Source organism: Pecten maximus, chromosome 5 (genome assembly GCF_902652985.1).
Source record: "Pecten maximus chromosome 5, xPecMax1.1, whole genome shotgun sequence".
Classification (NCBI taxonomy): Eukaryota; Metazoa; Mollusca; class Bivalvia; order Pectinida; family Pectinidae; genus Pecten; species Pecten maximus.
Genome location: NC_047019.1, coordinates 282941 through 304310, shown reverse-complemented (window position 1 = coordinate 304310; position 21370 = coordinate 282941). Strand labels below are relative to the sequence as shown.

General features: G+C 35.5%; 1 long non-coding RNA gene across 1 annotated transcript; it reads right to left on the bottom strand.

The window, feature by feature from the left end:
* Nucleotides 1-2843: 2843 nt before the first annotated feature.
* Nucleotides 2844-4059, bottom strand: LOC117326770. Its single transcript, XR_004532503.1, has 2 exons — nucleotides 3896-4059; nucleotides 2844-3677 (listed from the first exon to the last, which is right to left on the bottom strand). It is a non-coding gene; the product is annotated as an uncharacterized LOC117326770 (long non-coding RNA).
* Between the last annotated feature and the right edge of the window lie 17311 nt (nucleotides 4060-21370).

Sequence of the window (21370 nt, the reverse complement as noted above, 5' to 3'; positions counted from 1 at the left end):
CCTTTACCTAAAGGTAGACAGCATGGAGTTCACGGACCTATTTTATTTGTACCTGCAGAATAAAAATATATCTATCAGAGACTTACCAATGTGTAAAAAGGATAATCAATTGTTACGAGTTAAACTTCAGAGAAAACTTTCATACAAGGGTCATTATCGTTATCATGTTATAAACACGAGTCGTCTTAAAGAAGCAATTAAGTTTTTGGAGACAGAAAACAAGTGGTACAGAGATGTGGAAATTGACGAATGAAGGAAACATTACATTGAGGAAAACGAAGCATGTATAGAAGGACAAACTGCTTGTGTAGAAGACACAGAGACAACTGATGATTATGTTGATGACAGACTTCATGCCATGTCATTTGATACTTGAATTTGACCAAAACATACATCATATGCCTCATCGATTCATATTAATTCTCATTTGCTCCCTTTTATACCCCTTCTTCTCCAGGGACTCGGTGTGTAGTAGATATACAGAGTTCGGATGTAAGATATGACTTTCATACACAGTGGAAACAATCAACATCCCGAAATGACATCTTATTATTAATAGTTTGCCTTTTTGGATAAGGCTCGTGGTATAACATGTCTAATACATGTTTCAAACAACTACGTGACCCTTGACCCATTGTTCTTTAGTACGTCTTTTATAGAAAGACGTCACATATACAAAACTATAAGAGTTGAACATAAGTTTATCAATTCATTTGTATTCACTAACACCTCCGTGAAGTTTATTACTTATTCCCCTTTCCATTACTTATTCGATTCAATCGTTACAAATTTCTTACTTATTCCTTATTCCGTTACTTATTCGATTCTTTTTACTAATAAACACTTTAAATGGTTCAAAACTAATTATTAAGCATTATCAATGCTCATTTCACCATTCCATTCCTTATCCATACATTATTTCTTGTTCAATTTTTCCATTACTTATTCGATTCTTTCATTACTTGTTCGATTTCTTTTGACTAATTAACACTTTAAATGGTTCAAAACTTATTATTAAATATTCCCATCATCCAGTCGACCATTTCATTCCTTATCCATACCTTATTACTGATTCAATTCCTTCATTACTGATTCAATTCCTTCATTACTTGTTCAATTCCGCCATTACTTATTCGATTCCTTCATTACTTATTCCATTTCTTTTTACTAATAAACACTTTAAATGGTTCAAAACTAATTATTAAGCATTCTCAATGCTCATTCCACCATTCTATACCGTATCCAAACATCATTACTTGTTCAATTTCCCCATTACTTATTCGATTCCTTCATTACTTATTCGTTTTCTCTTTGGTAGCAGTGTACTGTAAAAATGCCCAATTCTGAAATTGGGGGGCTTCCATTTTTCGCTATAGGCAAAACTAAATTTCCTGTGTAAACACACTTTCGGAAAATCCGGAAATTTAAAATCCGGAACCAATTGATTGAATTTTGTTTTAACAAATATGAAGCCTGTATGTAATATTCACTACTGAATATACCAATTATAGTGTACATTTATTTTTTTTCATTTTTTATGCATATCATCATACTAGTGGGGTGACACCTAAAGGAGTGTTACAGAAAGAATGAAGTGTAGTGAGGGGCGATAACTCCTTTTCAGCACGGTTTTCATCAAAACCGCTTAATATATTCATTTCGACCAATAAAAAACTGTGTTGTTCACATGGCAACGAAACCCATACAGTCGAATTTGCAGTTCCCTAATACACCTACATACCAAATTCAATCGTAATCGAACAATATCTTAATTTTGACCAATTAGACGCCAGCAATTGGCGACCATATTGTTTAAATGTGAAAGTGAGGTTACAAGAGTAACTGCTGTCCCATGATGTACCTGCATATCAAATGTCATCAAAATCGGACAATATCTTAAATTGGACCAATCAGAGGCCTAGAAAAGGCGGTCATTTTGTTAAATGCGAAAGTGAGGCTACAAGAGTGACCGGTGTCCAATTATGTACTTACATACCAAATCTCATTGAAATCCGACAATATCTAAATGTTGACCAATCAGTGGTCAGTATAAATGGCGGCCATTTTGTTAAAACGTTTAAGTGAGGTGATGAGAGTAAACAGTGTCCCATTATGTACCTGTATCATTATCAAATTTCATCAAAATCCCACATCTTAATTTTGACCAATCAGAGGCCAGTTAATGGCGGCCATTTTCTTTAAATGTGAATATGAGGTTACAAGTGTGACAGGTGTCCATAGATGTACTTACACAGCAAATTTCATCAAAGTCAGACAATAACAAAATTTGGACCAATCAGAGTCCAGGAAATGGCAACCATTTTGTTGAAATGTGAAAATGAATTTAAGAGAAAGACTGGTGCCCCATGATGTATCTATATATATACACATATCAAATGTCATTAAAATCAGACAGACAATATATCTTAATTTGGACCAATTAAAGACCAGAAAATGACAACCATTTTGTTACAAAAGATAAAGGTTATAAGAGTAACCGGTGACCATTGATGTACCTACATACCAAAATTCATTGCAATCGAACAATTTCTAAATTTGGACAATATATCCTCGAAAAATTGGGATTAACTTATTCAGATAGGAATATCCAGGATTTGAGGAGAATTTGCTCGCCCCAATATTAATCTTGGAGAAAATTGTTAATAAATCACACTTGCATGAGGAAAATCCCATTTTTGTATTAATTCCCCAGTGGAACATAATGATACAAATGAGAGAAGGAAAATTGTTTCTTTGTTTGAAATGAGTATCGGTGTCTGTTGCGATACCGAGTGGCTAGTACTGAAGCTCTATTGCAGGAAACATACAACACCACCACATTCTAAATTCAACAATTTAATAATAAAAGAAACAAGTGTAAATGGTATTTACAATGACTTGAATAGCTTCACTCTCTCTCTCACAAGATAGGCCTCTTTCTCGCTCTACCTATTCTATGAAAGAAGTACAATTATATCATACAAATTACTTGATTAATTATAGACAATTATCCAATTACCTATGATAATATCACCTAGTTCTAGGGTAGAATGAATCAGAAATATTCAATTACATTTCCTAGTCATAATAAGTACACAGTAACACTGGTCTGTATTCCAGGATTGAATGCACACGTGAAAATGTTACACTTTTATACACAACTGAGTTATAACACAATTATATGCAAAATCTAATCATCTGACAGTTCATCACAGCTACGACGACAACTGACAATGTCACTGACTACGTAGGGTACGCAGCAATAACTTGGTATATAATGTTCGAGAACTGAACCTGTAGTGTTCAGTAATATATACTGGATACTATCTCCAGTCCTCCTTGTTCAGTTTCTGACTGAGTATTTCAGGAACCTTGGCGATGTTACGACTGGACGTACACAAAGTATACCGTACGTTACCGCAATTGTAGATACATAGGACGGAACCGACACTCCGTTCCTGAGGTTCACAACCAAGTTCAACCACTTGCTGACATCTCGCCGGAAGTAGTTACTCCGGAAGTTTACACCGGAACTTCATAACACAGGTGACGGACGCCTCTGATGCATATAACATGGCTTGAGTGCGACTGTACCACTTAGGCTCCTCACATGGCCCCGAACTGGTCTGTTTAACTGCCCTGTTTCAGCTGGCGGTCCTAAGCCCCAACCATGTCAGCTATAAATTATGGTACAAAACAACAATTTACCACCTAGCCATTAACATACCGCTATTCTTAATTTCTATGCATTTCACAATACCACAAAATTCACCGCGACAATTCTCGCAACACGATAATATCAGTACAGTATGACATGTGGTTAATACTGGTCTGTGTTCGCTTGTAAAACCCGAAATATGAACAAATAAATGGTTTGCTACGGGAAATTACTTACCCTTACGGCTCCAGCTTTCCTGCTGTATCAAATTATCACCTCACCATGAGATGTCATTGCCGCAACACGGCCCGCAGGACCCAACAACTCGGTCCACTCCCGCAAACGTTACTGCAATGTCGCAGACCTCACACCCCTCTCCCAGACATACTCTTGCAACGATTGGTCAGTTAACCTCACCTGACTTACCTTATCCAATCATCGCCTTGTTTACCGTATAGCACACGGGGTGTAAACGTAACGACTTGAGTAGGCAAAATACGACTTGCCACGAGGTATACATCTGCCACGGGCTGTAACGACTACCCCATATTCTGGATATTCTCCATATAAACAACATATATACATAATCCCAACAGTGTCTTTGTCAGACAATGTCAGTGGTCTATGTTGAGCAGATTCAGAAATTTTTTATAACATTTTTTTTTTATTTGAAAATTTTGCAACTTCTTCAGTAGTGTTGGGAATCACTTTTGAGTTCATGATCGATCATCATCATATCGATAATTGATCGATCATGAATAGAACTTTAGGGAAATATCTGGAAAAGCATTTAATTAATATGAATGGTACATTATAAAAAATCAAATATCAAGAACAGGTGAGCGAGGTATTTCCCCCCCCCCCCCCTTTTTTTTTATCACAGATGAAAATAAGGTCATTAGCAAGTTTTAAATTGTTTTATGTGAATTTGAACAATAATTTATGTAAGCTTAACCATGCATAATAAATCATGTTTTTATTTGTCAATACCTTTTATCAGGTAGCAGTGTACGCCAGTTTGCCCAGTTTCTGAAAATTAAGTGGCAATTATCTCTTACTCTTACATATATTTGCTTGGGTTATCATCCTGTGAATAGCCAGAGTCAGTTTGAGGCTGGGTCTCCTTGTAGTAGTTAGTGACTACCTCTGAACAACATGCAGGAAGCCTGTCTGTCCATATGCCATCCAGGAAATGGAACAATAATTTATGAAAATGAAGTTTACCAAGCAAAAAAAATCATGTTATCTTTATAAATAAATGTTTAAAACTTCTTATAATGTAGCAGTGTAGGCCAGTTCGCCTGGTTTCTGAAAAATCAGTAGCATCTCTTAGTCTGTGGCTGGGTCTCCTTGTAGTAGTTGGTGACTACCTGACTGAACAACATACAAGAGGCTCATTGCATGCCATCCAGTCCCATTAACAGACGGGTAATAGTACCAAAGAAGTGAAAATTATCGGAAAATGTGTTTCTTTATCAATATCTCTAAATGGCTTGAAATTGAGAGAATAGTAGATCATGGAGGGTAATTTCATGCAGTCTGAGGTCTGCAATTACAATAACTGTCTAAACTTTCTAATTCTTCTTATTTCACAGTTGCAATTGTAAAAGATGGGAATATTGAAGATAATTGTGTTATCCCAATATCAAAATACTTTAAAATTGAGAGAATTTTTCTACAATATGAAAATAAGCCAGATTTTATGTAAAGTTTCCAAATTCTGAATATGTTTCTTCAATAGAACAAAGAGGGAAATTAACTATGGTCTTTGGCCAACAATTTAGAACATGCTTCCTAATGTAAAAAATTGCCTATGGCGGCATTGGCCTAAAAATAGAAACATAGAAACTTTTTACACTAGGCCCCGTGTTACTGTATTTTACCTGTGTGCAGATGACATTTCGAAGAAGACTATTTTGTAAAATTGCTATCATTAAATCCTGGTCATTGTTTGAATTTGTCACATAATTTTCTATAATACCTTTAGCAATAAGTTGAAATAAATTTAAATTAAAAATATAAAAAAAATTCAACTACATGGTTCCTCACCCCAAAATAATTGAATTTAACTTCGTGCGACACAATATATACATAATAGTTCAAAAACTTTTTTTTTGTATATGTAAGCGAAAGGTTGAAATATGTTGGTATGGTATTTTAAAGCAAAGATATTTCAAAATTTACTTATTGCTACTTTTATGCAGATGACATTTTGAAGAAAAAAACTATTTTGTAAAATAGTGATAATAAAATATTGGTAATTCCATAATTTTGTCCAGTAGTTTTCTACATTTGTATAATACCTTTTGTAGTAAGCTGAAACTGATTTAACCTCAAAAGATATATAAAACAAAAATACAACATGGTTCCACACCCTAAATTAGTTAATTAACTTAATGCAATGAAACAATTGACATAATTTTAGTAAAATTTTGTCAGAACAGGTTTCCCGCACAATGTTTTCTTTGGCACATGTTAACAAATATGTTGATATGGAATTTATAATAACGTAGCTTATATATATCTGAAAGTTTACTACGTGATTTATGAAATGTCTACATAGACTATTTTGTTAAATTGAGATAGCTTAAAGCTGGAAACTCTTTGATTTTGTCAAATAATTTTCCATCTTATACCTTTCGTATTAATATAAGTCGAAATTAATTTAATTTCAACAGATGAAGAAAAAAATAACAAAACATGACATCTTTCTACACCCAAAGTAACTGAATTATACTTAATGCGACTAATAATTGACAGTATTTTAGCTTAAATTTGTCAGAACAGCTTTCTTGCATATTAGTTTCTGCGGTGTATAAAAGTGAAAGGTATAAATATGTCGTATGGTATTTGAGGCAAATATATTTGAAAATTTACTTCATTTATCTTTTAATGCAAAAGATGATATAAGTTGACCCTGTCCTAAGAACCATCTCAATAAAGGGCAGGTCAGAGACTTTTGTTTCAAAATTTAAAGCATTTGAATATAAATATTTCATTCAAAATTTGAGAAAAAAAATTATTCTATTATAGAAAACAAATTGTTCAATATACTGCCAGTGGTACTGAAGTACGTGTACAGTCAGTAGTTCCTTGAAAGTTCGTGTCTCCGTAAGCTAATATGTATGTGATACGATTCTCAAAACGTTGCTCCTCGACATAGACAAAATATCAGCTGGTCAAGATTTCAAAACATAAACATGCATCAACTAAAGGTAACGAAACAGTAGGCCTAATTTCATTAAACAAACAAACAATTAAGAAAATAAATATGCATGTAGCATATTTAAACGTCGCCTGTCTCTAAAACATTACTGAACACGTATGACATTGACTGTAGATCTACTGGAAGCTTACCAGATAACAGATTTGTTATCGAAAACAATGGAACGCTGGTCTGGGTTGACGATGAATACTGATCCTGTCAAGCAACAAATTTGGTCATAGTAGAACAGCTATAACCTCCAATGTCACCTTTAACATGATATAATATTAAAAAGTCCTGGTCCTGGCGGTAAAATGTAATATAACTCACTTTGACTGCAGCTTAAGCCTTGAGTTGAACGAGTAAGCGGCGTGAAGTCCCCGGTGTTATTCTATCCGGAACTCCTCGGGGAATCATTTCAGCGACAATACCCGATGAGTTCAGGATGGCGTTATTCTATATTTGTCCTTTATAGATATGCGGACAAGCCGACCAAACCAGCTGTGTCAATAGATAGAATTCTGATGACGTCACACATCACGTGATCCGGCGACCGCCGCCATTTTGTGGGTCAAACATTTCCTGAGGTCATGATAAGTCACCCGCAGCACATGTAAACAATCGCATAATGGTTCACACGTGTGTTGTTTATGGTTGTACCAATCGAGCAGACAGCAGTACGAAGCGTGGATTTTATGGTTTTCCAACAGTTAGACTACATGAAGACAAATGGTCTGAGGAACTGAGCAGGGAAAGAAGAACGAAATGGATCGCCGCCATAGGAAGAAAGGGCTTCACGCCGTCAGTTCACTCAAAAGTCTGTTCGGATCATTTCGTGGAAGGTAACATTCACTACTGATTATGACTACGCTTCGGAAATTAAACTGTATCTTGATGAGACGTGTGTTATAACCATTACTTTGATAGCCTATTGGCGTTTAGATCGGCCCTTTATAGCACAAGTTATTTATGACTGTTTGCCACAGGGACACGTCTCAATATTGCCTGCGTTTTAAAATTATCACTACATTTCCTGGCATGGACTAATATATATAACCTACTATATATACACTGGAGCGCATTTTGAGTCAAATATGAATTGCAATAACACAATATTTATACGTGTACTACAGGGATTAGCATAGACCCATGTCTTAACCATTTAATGGGTTATATTCCCCTAGCATATATAGACACTACTTTGTATCAGATTAATATATTCAATATCACGAATTAAGATGAATGTTTGATATAAATTTACCACCTGTACCTAGAATATGTAAATTATGTTTAAAAAAAAAAAAAAAAAAAAACTAAAAAATGGTATAGATTGCACAGATATCTTGCATTGATCCTCGATACATACTGAATTGTATTAATAAAACTTTGTTGTGGTTCACTTACATTTAGAAGTTTAGTAGATCTTTGTGACTTATGACTACTTATTTTGCAAATAATTTCTGCTTAAATATATGAATTGTCTTAAAAATGATTTACATGTACAAGTTATCCATTATAATTTAAAGGAGGTGGTGCACAGGAGGGCTAAATCGGCCCACGGCGATTTTTTTCCCGGAAACATATTTTTGTCAAAAGCATAATATTCCCGATTATGTGGGAGGAATTAATTTCCATTCCTCAATGTATATATTCTTTTTTTGGTGATTTCATTATTTCCCCATCAAACTGCATAAGAAGCTAATGTTTTGACCACTAATTATTATAGAACACATTTTTATTTCCTATTTGTGAAACAAATTCACCCCATTTGTTTAAGGTTTAATTTTGTATATGAATCATCACGCTCCGTGACACTAAAATTAAATTTCAGCCTAATTTGATGTCTTCTTTGTGAAAATCATTGTTTTTAACTTTTCATTTAAAGTCTAATACCACAAAGTTATTAATGGAGTACTATCAAAATTTCCGGTTAGAAATAATCTATGGATATTCATAAACATTTAATGAAACAAATTTATTTTGTGAATTACTGGATATGCCAAGATTTTATTATGTTAAATGCATACACCCCAAATTTTGGACAACATATCAAAGTACCGAAAGTACTGAAAAATAGAGGCAAATGCTACAAAAGGTACATCAAAACGTTCGATTAAACATTATTTTATGACCAACGTTTTACTGATCATGTTGTGGGCTTATCTAATTATGATTGTAACCACACCATGTAGCTTCGTGTAGTTTATTATGAGATTTACATCATCAGTGACATAAAATTCCGTTGTTGTAATGGCTTTTTGTTCTAATTGCCAGTTCCTAAATAAAAAAGCACACTTGCAACAAAAATAACAATGCAATCAGACTTTACTGCTTCTGTCAGACAGGGTGCTCCTTTTTAACCCTTGGTTTTTTAATACAATTTACTCCATGAACTTTCTTTGTATGCAAAAATCTTTTGTTATCCAGTAATTTTTGATGATTTTTTTTGGTTGTGTATTAAGATTAATGTGCAAACATGTTTTTTAAAAGCAAAATTTGATAGTACTCCAACGATTATTACATTTTATCTACTTAACAAATAAAAGAAAATTTCAAGAAGGTAATTTTTTTACTGATAATTTTGTTAAAAAAGCTGTAATTACACTTTCTATTATACAAATTCATACTAAACACACATGTTTTTATAAAATATAACATCACATGAGACTATCAATGCAATATGAAATTTATCAAGTACTTTTGTACGAGAAATATATTGAATTTAAAAGGGAGGGTACACATTTTTTACAGAAATCATGTTAGGTGGCGCTGCGTATACAGCATTTGCCAATTTTCGTTTTAGTGTCTAAAATGACATGTATTTGGTAAAAGTCTATCATAATATCATTCATAAAATAAGATTCGGCCGTGGGCCGCCATGCACCACCTCCTTTGAACAAAATCACATACACTCTGTTTTATTTGATTTGTTTACATAGTTCTTTCTTTTTTACAGGTAAACCAGCTAAAAGTTTTGACAAGTTGAATCCTGACTGGGTACCTTCATTAAAACTAACTGGAAAAGAACAAACCAGCTCTTTGACATCAAGCAGCAGTAAGCGTTTTCACCGGACTAATCAGCGACAGAACAAACGACAACAGCATATTGCAGCAAGAGCCCTGATTGATCTTTCAGTTTCAGCAAGTACGTGCACCATTGAAGAGGATGAACAAACATCATCAGAAGGAAATTTAAAGAAAGTGCTGTTTTTGAAATTAGGAGTTGTAAGGTCTGAAACCCAAGGTTCAGAGGAACTAAAGAGCAGACAAAGAGAGGAATTACTTAGGAATTACTTGGCTGAATGTCAAGAACGGACAACAGAAAACCTATCGTTAAAGCAGCAGCTTTTGGATGGACTTGCTTTTAGTGAGGATGCACTGAGAGGAAATGATAAGAAAATAAGCTTCCTCACTGGGCTGCCAGGATTTCTGACTTTAATGACTGTGTTTGACTTTATCAAAGATGATATACCTGAAAGTGGGCGAGTGCCATTCACAAAATTTGATAAACTTATTGATGAAACTGCGTTTGAGATTATCATTACAATTCCTAGCATATCTTTTTGGTGTATCCCAGCCTACGGCATCACGAACATTTCTTACTGTGTTGGATATTATGTATAGGAAACTGAGAAAGTGTATTTCCTGGCCACAAAGAAAGGAACTGAGAATGTCCATGCCCATGGAGTTCAAAAAACACTTCGGCCTGAAAGTTGCAGTGGTGATAGACTGTTTTGAAATTTTTACAGAGAGACCATCTGACCTTCTAGCTAGAGCCAAGTCGTGGTCCGCCTATAAACACCACAATACCATAAAGTTTCTTATTGGAATAGCGCCACAAGGAGCTATGACATACTTATGAAGAGCTTGGGGAGGACGTGTCAGTGACAAATACATTGTTGAAAATAGTGATTTCCAGGATAAGCTTATCCCTGGAGATGTTGTTCTAGCGGACAGAGGATTCGATATTCAGGACAGTGTTGGTTTGATGTATGCAGAGGTTACAATTCCCAGCTTCACGAAGGGAAAAAGTCAGTTGTCCCACCTAGAATTAGAATCCACACGAAATATCGCACATGTCCGAATCCATGTGGAAAGAGTTATTGGGTTTGTGAGGAACAAATACATCATATTGTCGGAAGCTATACCGGTGGACTATCTGATTGCTCCTGAAGGATACGTTCCTACGGTCGATAAGATTGTAATTGTTTGTTGCTGTTTAACAAACTTGTGTGGTTCGGTTGTGAATTTTGATTGACATTGAAACTGGAGATATTTAAATTTCAGTGCATTATTATAACAGGTAGATATATATAATGAGGTATATTATTACCATGTTTACAGTTTGTTGAATATGAAGACAAATTTTGATATTAAATTAAAGACAATTATTCTATTTTTTATCCCCCCCCCCTTGTTTTCTTCCACAGGACATTTGCATTGTTACACTAGCTAGGTTACATCATAAGTTATTATGATTTACCTAATGAAGTTTAACATACAAAAAAGATTGTTTCCAGTTATATATTGACGTTTACTCTGTAATTTAATGTGCATTGTAAACATTGAAAAAATGTAAGAAAGTAGTGTTTTATTCATATAAAGAGTGTTCATTATCTCTTTTTGAAGTAAAATGTACATCCTTATCGAGCTGGAAACAAAAAAAATGTTTTTGTTTGTTAGACTTGTGGGATAAAGGACTGCCTTTATTTCTCTAAAATTATCAAATAATTCAATTCCGGCAAACAATGCGATAAATTCTGGCAGAATAATGTTATAATGGACTATTGATTATTTGTAACAATCAGCTGTCTTACATGTAATGATCGGATCGGAGGGAAATCTGACTAACCATTTGATTGTGAGTTTGAAGTTTACTTAAAACCAGGCACATCCTTTTACTGACTATTTTTATGACTATGATTATTTGACAAATTGAAAATATGATAACACTTAATTAAGCTTGCATAGTAAACATGTATAGATATATATATAACTATTTAAGTCTGTAATCTATTTATCCAACACATGTATTTAACATGCATGTGATGTCTGAAGATCAAATTAGCTATCAAGCCACTTTCAACCTTACTCTTAAATTTCTTTCATTCCACTTATACACTTTCAAATAATGACACAAATCAAAATCAAGTTACTATAACATTCAAATAGATCTACACACATGTACAACAAAGCTTAAGCAGCTAATCCATATGTGTGATAGTGAAGTTCACACATCGCAGGAAGAAACTGGAAATTATTCGCGCTCGGAGGAACTTAAGAGGCTCAGGCTTTGTCATTTTCGAGGTTCTGACACGGCTAAATCAGCAGAAACTAAAGGAAGCTTATCGAATGGAGTGTGTTAAGAACTCATATAGTGTTGACGGGAAACTTTTCGTGACACTGAAAAACGGGAAAAAACGTAAACTTTTATTTGACACGCCCCTGGATGAGAACTATTTACTGAATGACTCCAACTTCTGGAATAGGAAATAAAACTCTGTGTGATTTCATAATGAAAGATCGGTATGGACATAACGCCAGTATTATCTGGTTACCGATCTTGGGATTATATTTGTGTATTTTTTGTGTATAAAGGAGTTTTTACCTGCTCAAAGACAAGGAGTTTGCTATAAATATTATTAGCATGTGCGTGGTATGAAAGTGTATTATTTTTCGGTGTGGAATTAGTTCAGGAATGGACATTCTAGAATAAAGGTAAGATTAATACTTTGCTATTAACATTACTGTGTGTAAATGTGCTGATATTATACGAATGTAAAAAAATATATTGCTAACTTTTATCTGTTTATATTGCCTAATAATATTGTTTCTCAGTCGGCAAGTAAGTGTTTACTCGTATTGATTTAAGTACTATTAGTCGTTTGCTGGTAGTTATAACTGAAATGAGGTTGTAATGTACTGTGCCAAAGTCAGATTATATTCCGGGTAATCTGCCCACTTTTCATTCCGGATTTGTTTTTATACTTAGTCTCGTAGTGTAACTTCCGGTAGTATGCTTCCGGTACGGCAAGTGTGGCGGTGGGTCTGTTTACAGTGACAAGTATGTTTTATTTACTGCAGTGCTGTGTGGTAGTCGGTTTCGCCTGTGTCTTTACCCTAAAGTATGTTTTTACATCTATCTTTCTGCCTCTTTATCCTTCCTTTATTCTTTATTTTTTTGGGAGATCCAGTTTTCAGTATCTATCGATGCAACCCGGGCATAACTTGAGTAGTATCAGTGTACTTTCGGCGAATTGTCAGGGTCTTGGCGATAGAGTTAAGAGAAAGGATGTTTTTTCGTATATGAAAGAAAAGAATAATCACATTTACTGTCTTCAGGATACTCATTTTACGGAAGAACAAGAATGTATCATTAGAAATGAATGGGGGTTTTCGAGCTATTTCAGCTCGTTTAGATCTAATTCTCGAGGTGTTGCCATCATGATAAATAATAACTTTGAAAACAAAATACATAGAGAAAAGAAGGATTTGAACGGGAATTTCCTTGCGTTAGATATTGACATTGAGGGTCTAAGGTTAACACTCATCTGTCTTTATGGCCCGAACCAGGATAATCCTGATTTTTATGATCTTATTACAGATACACTTGATAGTTTTGAAAATAATAACATAATTATTTGCGGGGATTTTAATTTAGTATGGAACCCAGAGTTAGACTATGATAGTAGTTACAGAAATGTTAATAATAGTAATGCTAGAGATAAGGTTTTGGAAATGATTGAGAATTTTGATTTGATTGATATTTACAGGGAATATAATCCAACAAGCAGGAGATACACCTGGCGTAGAAGTAACCCTATCAAACAGGCTTGGTTAGATTTTTTTCTTGTTTCAGAGAACCTTTTATCAAGTACAATTGTATAACAAACTCTAGAATCGACGCTGGCTATAGATCAGATCATTCTGCCCCCATTATTACTTTAAAACTAAATGAATTTAAGAAAGGCAAAGGTCTATGGAAACTTAATAACTCCTTATTACATGACCCTGAATATATAAATATTGTTAAAAATTGTATTGAAAATATTAAGTTACAATACTGCTTACCTGTTTACAATTTCGAGTCTGTTAAAAATATTCCAGATAGTGATATACAGTTAGTGATAAATGACCAACTTTTTTTGGAGACTCTATTAATGGAAATAAGGGGTAAGTCTATATCATACTCATCTTACAGGAAAAAGCAAACTAATCTCAGGGAGAAAGAAAATAAAGAAATGCATAGCAATAATAGATGCTGAAGAAAACCCAGATCTTGAGTTATTAAATGAGCAAAAAAGGGAATTGGAATCTATCCGAATAAAGAGGATTAGGGGCAGCACAATCAGATCCAGGGCCAAATGGGTAGAAGAGGGAGACAAACAAACATCTTACTTTCTCAATCTTGAAAATAGAAATTATACCTCTAAAATCATCCCAAAAATTCAGAAAGATAACAATGATATTATTACAAAGCAAGATGATATTTTAGAAGAAGTTAATTTTTTTATGACAATTTATATAGATTTAGGGAGGTTGATGATGCTAACTTAGAAAAACATCTTCAAAATTGTGATGTTCCAAAACTTAATAACAATGAATCTAACAGCTTAGAGGGTAAAATAACACATGATGAAGCTGGGAAAACTCCTAAGGAAATGAAAAATAGCAAAAGTCCAGGGTCAGATGGCTTCATCTCAGAATTTTTTAAAGTATTTTGGAAAAATTTAGGTAATTTTGTTGTACGTTCGATAAATTATGGTTTTACAATTGGTCAGCTTTCAGTTACGCAAAGACATTGTGTTATTACTTGTATCCCCAAGGGAGATAAACCACGACATTTCTTAAAAAAACTATTACTTTTTTAAACATTACTTATAAAATTGCCTCTGGGGTTATCACACGTCGTTTTAAAACAGTATTGGGAAAAATTATAAGCGAAGACCAGACAGGATTTTTATCGGGGCGGTACAGTGGGGAAAATATTCGCACAGTTTACGACATTATGCAGTTTGCAGAAGAGCACAACATTCCAGGAATGTTAATGCTTGTAGACTTTGAAAAAGCTTTTGATTCGGTCTCATGGGAATTCGTAGATAAAGTACTTAGCTATTTTAATTTTGGTGAAGACGCAAGAAAGTGGGTAAAGATTTTTCATTTTAACATTAGTGCATCAGTTAATCAGGGGGGCAATGTTTCTCAGTGTATTAAAATTGAACGTGGATGTCGTCAAGGTGATCCAATCGCACCATACATTTTCATTCTTTGTGCTGAAGTCCTAGCAGCAAAAATAAAAAACAATAACCTTATTAAAGGTATCAATGTTGATAACTGTCATTTTAAATGTGCAATATGCAGACGACACTGGGCTGATATTGGATGGGTCTGAGGGGTCTTTGAGGGAATCTATCTTTGAACTGAAGAATTATGCAAAAATATCTGGACTAAACATTAATACTAGTAAAACCCAGGTTATATGGATAGGGAGTAGGATATATAGTCAAGATACTTTTATTCCAGAAGCTTATTTACAGTGGGGAAGAGATAAGTTCACATTTTTAGGGATAGACTTTTCTGTAGACTTAAGTCAAATTCCAAAAATGAACTTTGATAAAAAAAATCGTAAACCTTAAGGCAATGATTCAAACATGGAAGAGAAGAACCTTAACTCCATTAGGGAAGATTAATATTATTAAGTCATTGCTAATTTCACAACTGAATTATTTGTTTTTAAATTTGCCAAATCCACCAGAAAAATATATTTCTCTTTTAAGCTCACTACTTTTTGATTATTTGTGGAATGGTAAATGTCATAGCATAAAAAAAGATGTGGTCGTTCAAAACTATATGGAAGGGGGGTTAAAGATGATTGATGTTCATGCCTTCGTTAATTCCCTGAAGCTAAGTTGGGTTAGAAGAATTGCTCAGTCATCAGGCAAATGGAAATTTTTGTTGAATACAATTATTGACCCCAAAAAGCTGTTTAATTGTGGAAAAGAATATATCAAATTAAGTGGACACAGATGCAACAATCTATTTTGGAAAGATGTTTGAAAGCATGGGGCAGACTCAATAACTCGGAATTTATGAATTGTACTAGACAAGATTCTATCTTAAAATCTCCTCTTTGGTATAATAATGATATCCAGGTTAATAACAAATTTGTTACTGGTTTAAGGCGGGTGTGTTTACATTGAATGATATGAGGATGCAGACAATTTGACCTTTTTACGTATCCAGTGAACATATGTTTTTTAGGATCTAGTACCTATATTGGACCATACTGTCGTTTTTACTTTCTAGACCCTATCATATATATAATAATTATATATATTGCGTGTACTGTATTTACTTTTATATTTTATTTTATTTTTGTTTGTATGCCGGTTAATATTTCTTCAACAATTGATGTTTGTCAGTGCAGCTTTCTTTTTAATACGATGTTTGTCAGTACAGCGTTCTTTTTGTAATTGCTTCATTTTTGCATAGTTTAAGTCAAAATTTCAAAACAGTACAGAGAATTCAATTTTTCCGCGTTTCGGATAATAGCGGGAAATATGTGTCCTATAGATTCGCGTGTATACATATGCTGTGGATGGGGGTATATATCCAACCGTTTGACTATATGGTGGCGTAATTGGTTCCCCATCTTTGTATAAAGGGGTTCTGAATATAAGTACCATTTTATGTAACAGATCACTTTGTACAAGTTTGTACAAAAAGTAAAGATGAAATTTATTCGTCATTTAGAAGATTTAATAAATGACATTTTTCACTTTCAATCTTGATTCTGTTATCTTTTTAATCTTTATACAAACAGAGCACATCCACACCTATCTTGATGCATAGCTAAATATATGTACGTGTCGGTCGTATAGATCGGGGAGTACGCAGTTTGTACTGACCAATGGGATTTGTTCAGAAGTATGGGCCGTGGTAAGGTGGTCTTGTAAGTCATTCTAGCTTTCGGTCAGCACGGTAACGCCCCCTCTTAATTTCAATAAATTTAGTTCATTGTAGAATAAGTTTTTATATGTGGTGCTCTTTATGTCGTATCGGGTTATATCTAGTATGCGTGGCGATCGTGGTTGTACTCGATGTTTAGAAATCCTAGCAAAATAAAACTTAAGCATATAGAGCTGGTGCACCTCCTGTCTTGTTTCCCTCATAAGTGTTTTTTCAGGTTGGGTGGCAGGCTTGGTTTTACAGGGCAATCACGGTCTGAGAGGGGGAGTTGGTTGAGTGTGGGTTCGATGTATACGCATTTGGAATTTATATTTTAAAAATCAAATGCCGACTCAGTCGTTCCAAGGCCGAGCAGCTAATCGCATATATTGAGTTTGTTGTTATTATGCATGTATCGAGTATATAGAGGACCAATAAATAAACACGCACACGCACATCCACGCATACACAATCACACAAACGCACATTCACAAACACACATTCATATACACAACAATGAATCATGTTTTGTAATCATCCACCACACCACTGTTTCGTTTTCTTAATTATTTCTTCCTTTTGAATTGAAAAAAACAACAACTGAAAACAACATGTATGTGTAAATAACTTAAGTCCGACTGAATGTTGGCTGAGAAAACGTGGTTTAGTTTTTCAACAATAGTTCAGTTTTATTGAAGGGTACTTCTACTGTAGTCGGGAGGAGTCATCAAACCTAAGAAATCGAGTGGCGGTATCCTCCTCCGAGAAACGTTTTTGAAATCGTTTGAAATGTTAGTGCTAACTAGTAACTCTTATGGTTTACCTTGATCACATGTACATATACTTTGTAGAAATATTTTGAGTTCTCTCTGAACTTTTTATAGTTTGTGTGATAACTTTAATGACTATAAGTAGATTATAAACTATCGTACATTGTCACATTAAATTGTTATCCTTGCTCTGTCTGTCCGGATTCTTTGGCGGTCATATGTTACGGATGAGAAATGTGATGGACTAATTCCCAGACAACAGATTTCACGGAAACGTTGAGTTTTGTTCATTTGTCAATTTGATTACCATCTGCTGTTGCATGGCTACGATTACAACGTACTACTACTGAACATCTGAAAGTGCTCCGATCATGTCACGTTCAGGTGACCTTTCGATTTGCCAATCATATTACCGCTAGCAAAATTTGCCCAGCGCTTCGATATTCCTCATGTCGGTACGCTTAGTCATGCTATTAGATCCGAGAGAAATCGAACAGAGCTCAGCGATGCAAAACAACGCCCATGAAATCGCACGAATTTTCTGATTTTACGTCATTTTAAACGTTTTATGGAAGAAAACTGAAGTTTGTCTTTCGCTTCATTTAAATCTGCCATCTTTGTCGCATCTTTTGTTGCAAACCGAAATGCAATCAAAGGCTTTAAACAGCTCATCACTGATAAGCTAATATAAAAATGAGCATTCCTTGTCGAGGGGGTCACCTAGACGTGACCCTGATCGGAGCACCTTCGAATGTTCATGCAATGGCTGATCTTAATCTCAAGTTGACAAATGAACAAAATCGAACGTATTACAAACTAGGACAAAGCTTACACCAGTTTCAAACAACTCCATATCAAAAAACTGAATATTTTTACAATTTTGTAACACGTTTTCCTTATGAAATAGGAATAGAAACCACATCCCAGATGTTTACAGAGATCGAGAAAAAGGGAAAGAATGTTGACATTAGTCACAGATCAGTGGGAAATTCATGAAATTGTTTTTGAAATAGGGTATGTAATTGTCGCAAATTGACAAGGGTCTTTTGAGATGTTAAGTCCGATAAAAAGTAAGAAGAGAGACATTGATGTTAAAATCTGTTGTATTCAACGCCGGGGACCTACCGATCTTACTGGTTTTATGAGCTCGGTGTTATCAACGGTGTGTCAGATCATGAATCTAAACTTAAAGGCCATACAGCAATAAAATCCTAAGAGGTGACCGAAATCTCGATACATGTTACCTTAAATGTCAAAATCTGTTTTGTAGCTCCTTAAGGCCAATTATTTCCAATAATTACATCTCGGTATAAAGCGGCCATACTCCTTAATCAACCTCCAATATGGTTTGTAATCAAATCCTTCTTCATTTCCAACATTTTGCTTAACAATATAGAGGTCTTTTGTCAAATATGCCTATACTTGATCTCGATGTCGTCAATGAATCTAAACCAGCTGAGTGGTTTCGATGGGGCCGCTATTAGAAGCCTTGTCTCGAGATGGCCCATAAACACATTCGCGTAAGATGGTGCCATTTTGGTGCCCATTGCCGTACCACTAACTTGAAGATAGTACTCTCCGTTGAATGTGAAGTTGTTCAGCGTGAGTACTAACTTAAGAAGTTCCACTAAACTATCTGTTGAAGGGTGCTTATTCCCCCGAGTGTCCCAAGCAGAACGGCAGGCTATGATTCCGTCCTCATGTGGGATGTTGGTGTAGAGTGAAACCACATCCATGGTGATCAGGAGTGTGTCATCAGGTAGATTACTACATGGCGTCCTTTTAAGGTAGTCCGTGGTGTCTTTCATACTTGAGACTTGAGACACGGAAACGCCGTCAAAGACGTTATTTAACACTTATAGTGCCGTAGGGCCGATTTGGGCCGATCTTTTGGTTTCCAGAGTGCCGTAGGGCCGATTTGGGCCGATCTTTTGGTTTCCAGAGTGCCAGAGGGCCGATTGGGCCGATCTTTCGGTTTCCAGTGTGCCAGAGGGCCGATTGGGCCGATCACAAGGATTTTTAGAAGTACATGTTTTTAACTGTAACTACATATGTCATTGTATAACAGCCAGCTGCAGTAATTATTAGGCCGACATTGATGTCGTCTACCTATTTTTCAAGTAAAGAATTAGTTCGACTTCAAGTATACATACATTTGCATAATCTGGGGTCAGAAAACAAGCTTAAAGCTTATACAAATTCTTTTCCCAAACAAAGTGTACGTACTGGTATACATATTAGAGTGGCGTAAAAAGTGGGGCTGTACGTTAAGCTATGGTGTTCCGTTAGAGCCAAATGTCCAATAACGCTCCTTCGATCTAAACGCGAAGGAACGAAGTAGCGAAAACACTATGGCGTAGTGTTCCATCGCTCCTTCGGCATCGTGTTTTCGCTCCTTCGATTCTTCGCTCCTTCGCGTTTAGGTCGAAGGAGCGAAAGAGCGATATTGGAAATTTGGCCCTAACGGAACACCATATTAAGCTAGGACTATCTTATCTTGATATGATTATAAGAATAAAGATTCACCAGAATAATTCACCAGTTATTTTTTGTTTTTATTCAGCATCCAGCGTATGACCCAGCCACAAGATTCCGGCCTCTTCTCAACTTTGTCAACAGACAGTTCTTGCGATTTATAGTTCCACGGAAGGGAGCTTTGCGTTGATGAGTCATTGGTTAGCACCAAAGGTCACAGTGTAATGAGGCAATACATTCCCTCAAAGGCGGCAGAATACGGTGGGAATTTCTGGTTACTGTGTGAATCGGCTTCAGGGTACGTGCTCCAGATGTCCGTGTAGGGGCAGACAGTTTGACCCTACTCCTCCTGGTCAACTACAGGGCACCAACGTAGTGCGCAACCTACTGCAAGAAGCATCCCTACTATGCCGTGGCTACCATGTGTTCTGTGATAGTTTTTTCACATCCATGCATCTTGGCCATGTGCTACTGCAGCATCATACATATGTGACGGGTACGGGTCAATGCAACACCATTCTGCTATTGAACTAATGAATTGCTACGTTTTTAATTAAATAAACCAAGTTACCTTATCAAATTTACTCTGCAGTAGTTTGATATATACAATACTATTTTCTTTCTTTCTTTCTTGATGAAAGGTACACTTCGGAAAACAAGACCGATGCCCTTAACTATACGGAATGCTGACCCCCGGCCAGGGACTGCTGTGTACATGAGGCGGGGCAACTTCCTATGCGTAGCTTCTCGCTATGCCGACCACAAAAAGCCATTGCGGCTTCTGTCTACAATTCTTCCTGCCCAAAACCTTCCAAACGGGCGGCCAATTATAGGTATGGCGTATACCCGTAACATGGGTGCAGTTGATATGGATGATTGGTTATTTAGTGCCTATGGAAAACAGCGGAAAAAGAAGAAAGTATGGAAAAAGGTGTTTCTACATATACTTCCATGTGCGGCACGGAAGGGGAATACGCTGAAGGAGTAGAACTGTTTGTTCCCTGTGCAAAATGGGACTTCATAGACAATGTCAGGAAAGGCACATCGCATGTACAGAGATATAACATTTGGTGTTTATTTTGACAATTGGTGAAATGATGAGAGAACTGTGCTGTATTATGTACAAAACGTGTTTCAAAGTTATGAATAATGGCTAGATTTAAATGCCATTTAAATATAATTTAACTGACAGCATAGAATTATGCTAAATGCTTATATTCTTTACAGGGAGAACACTACAGACCGCCCCGTGCTGAGTCGACTACAGTTCATATTGCAGGTTGTCGAGTCCCTGTCTGGTCGCGAGCCGACTGT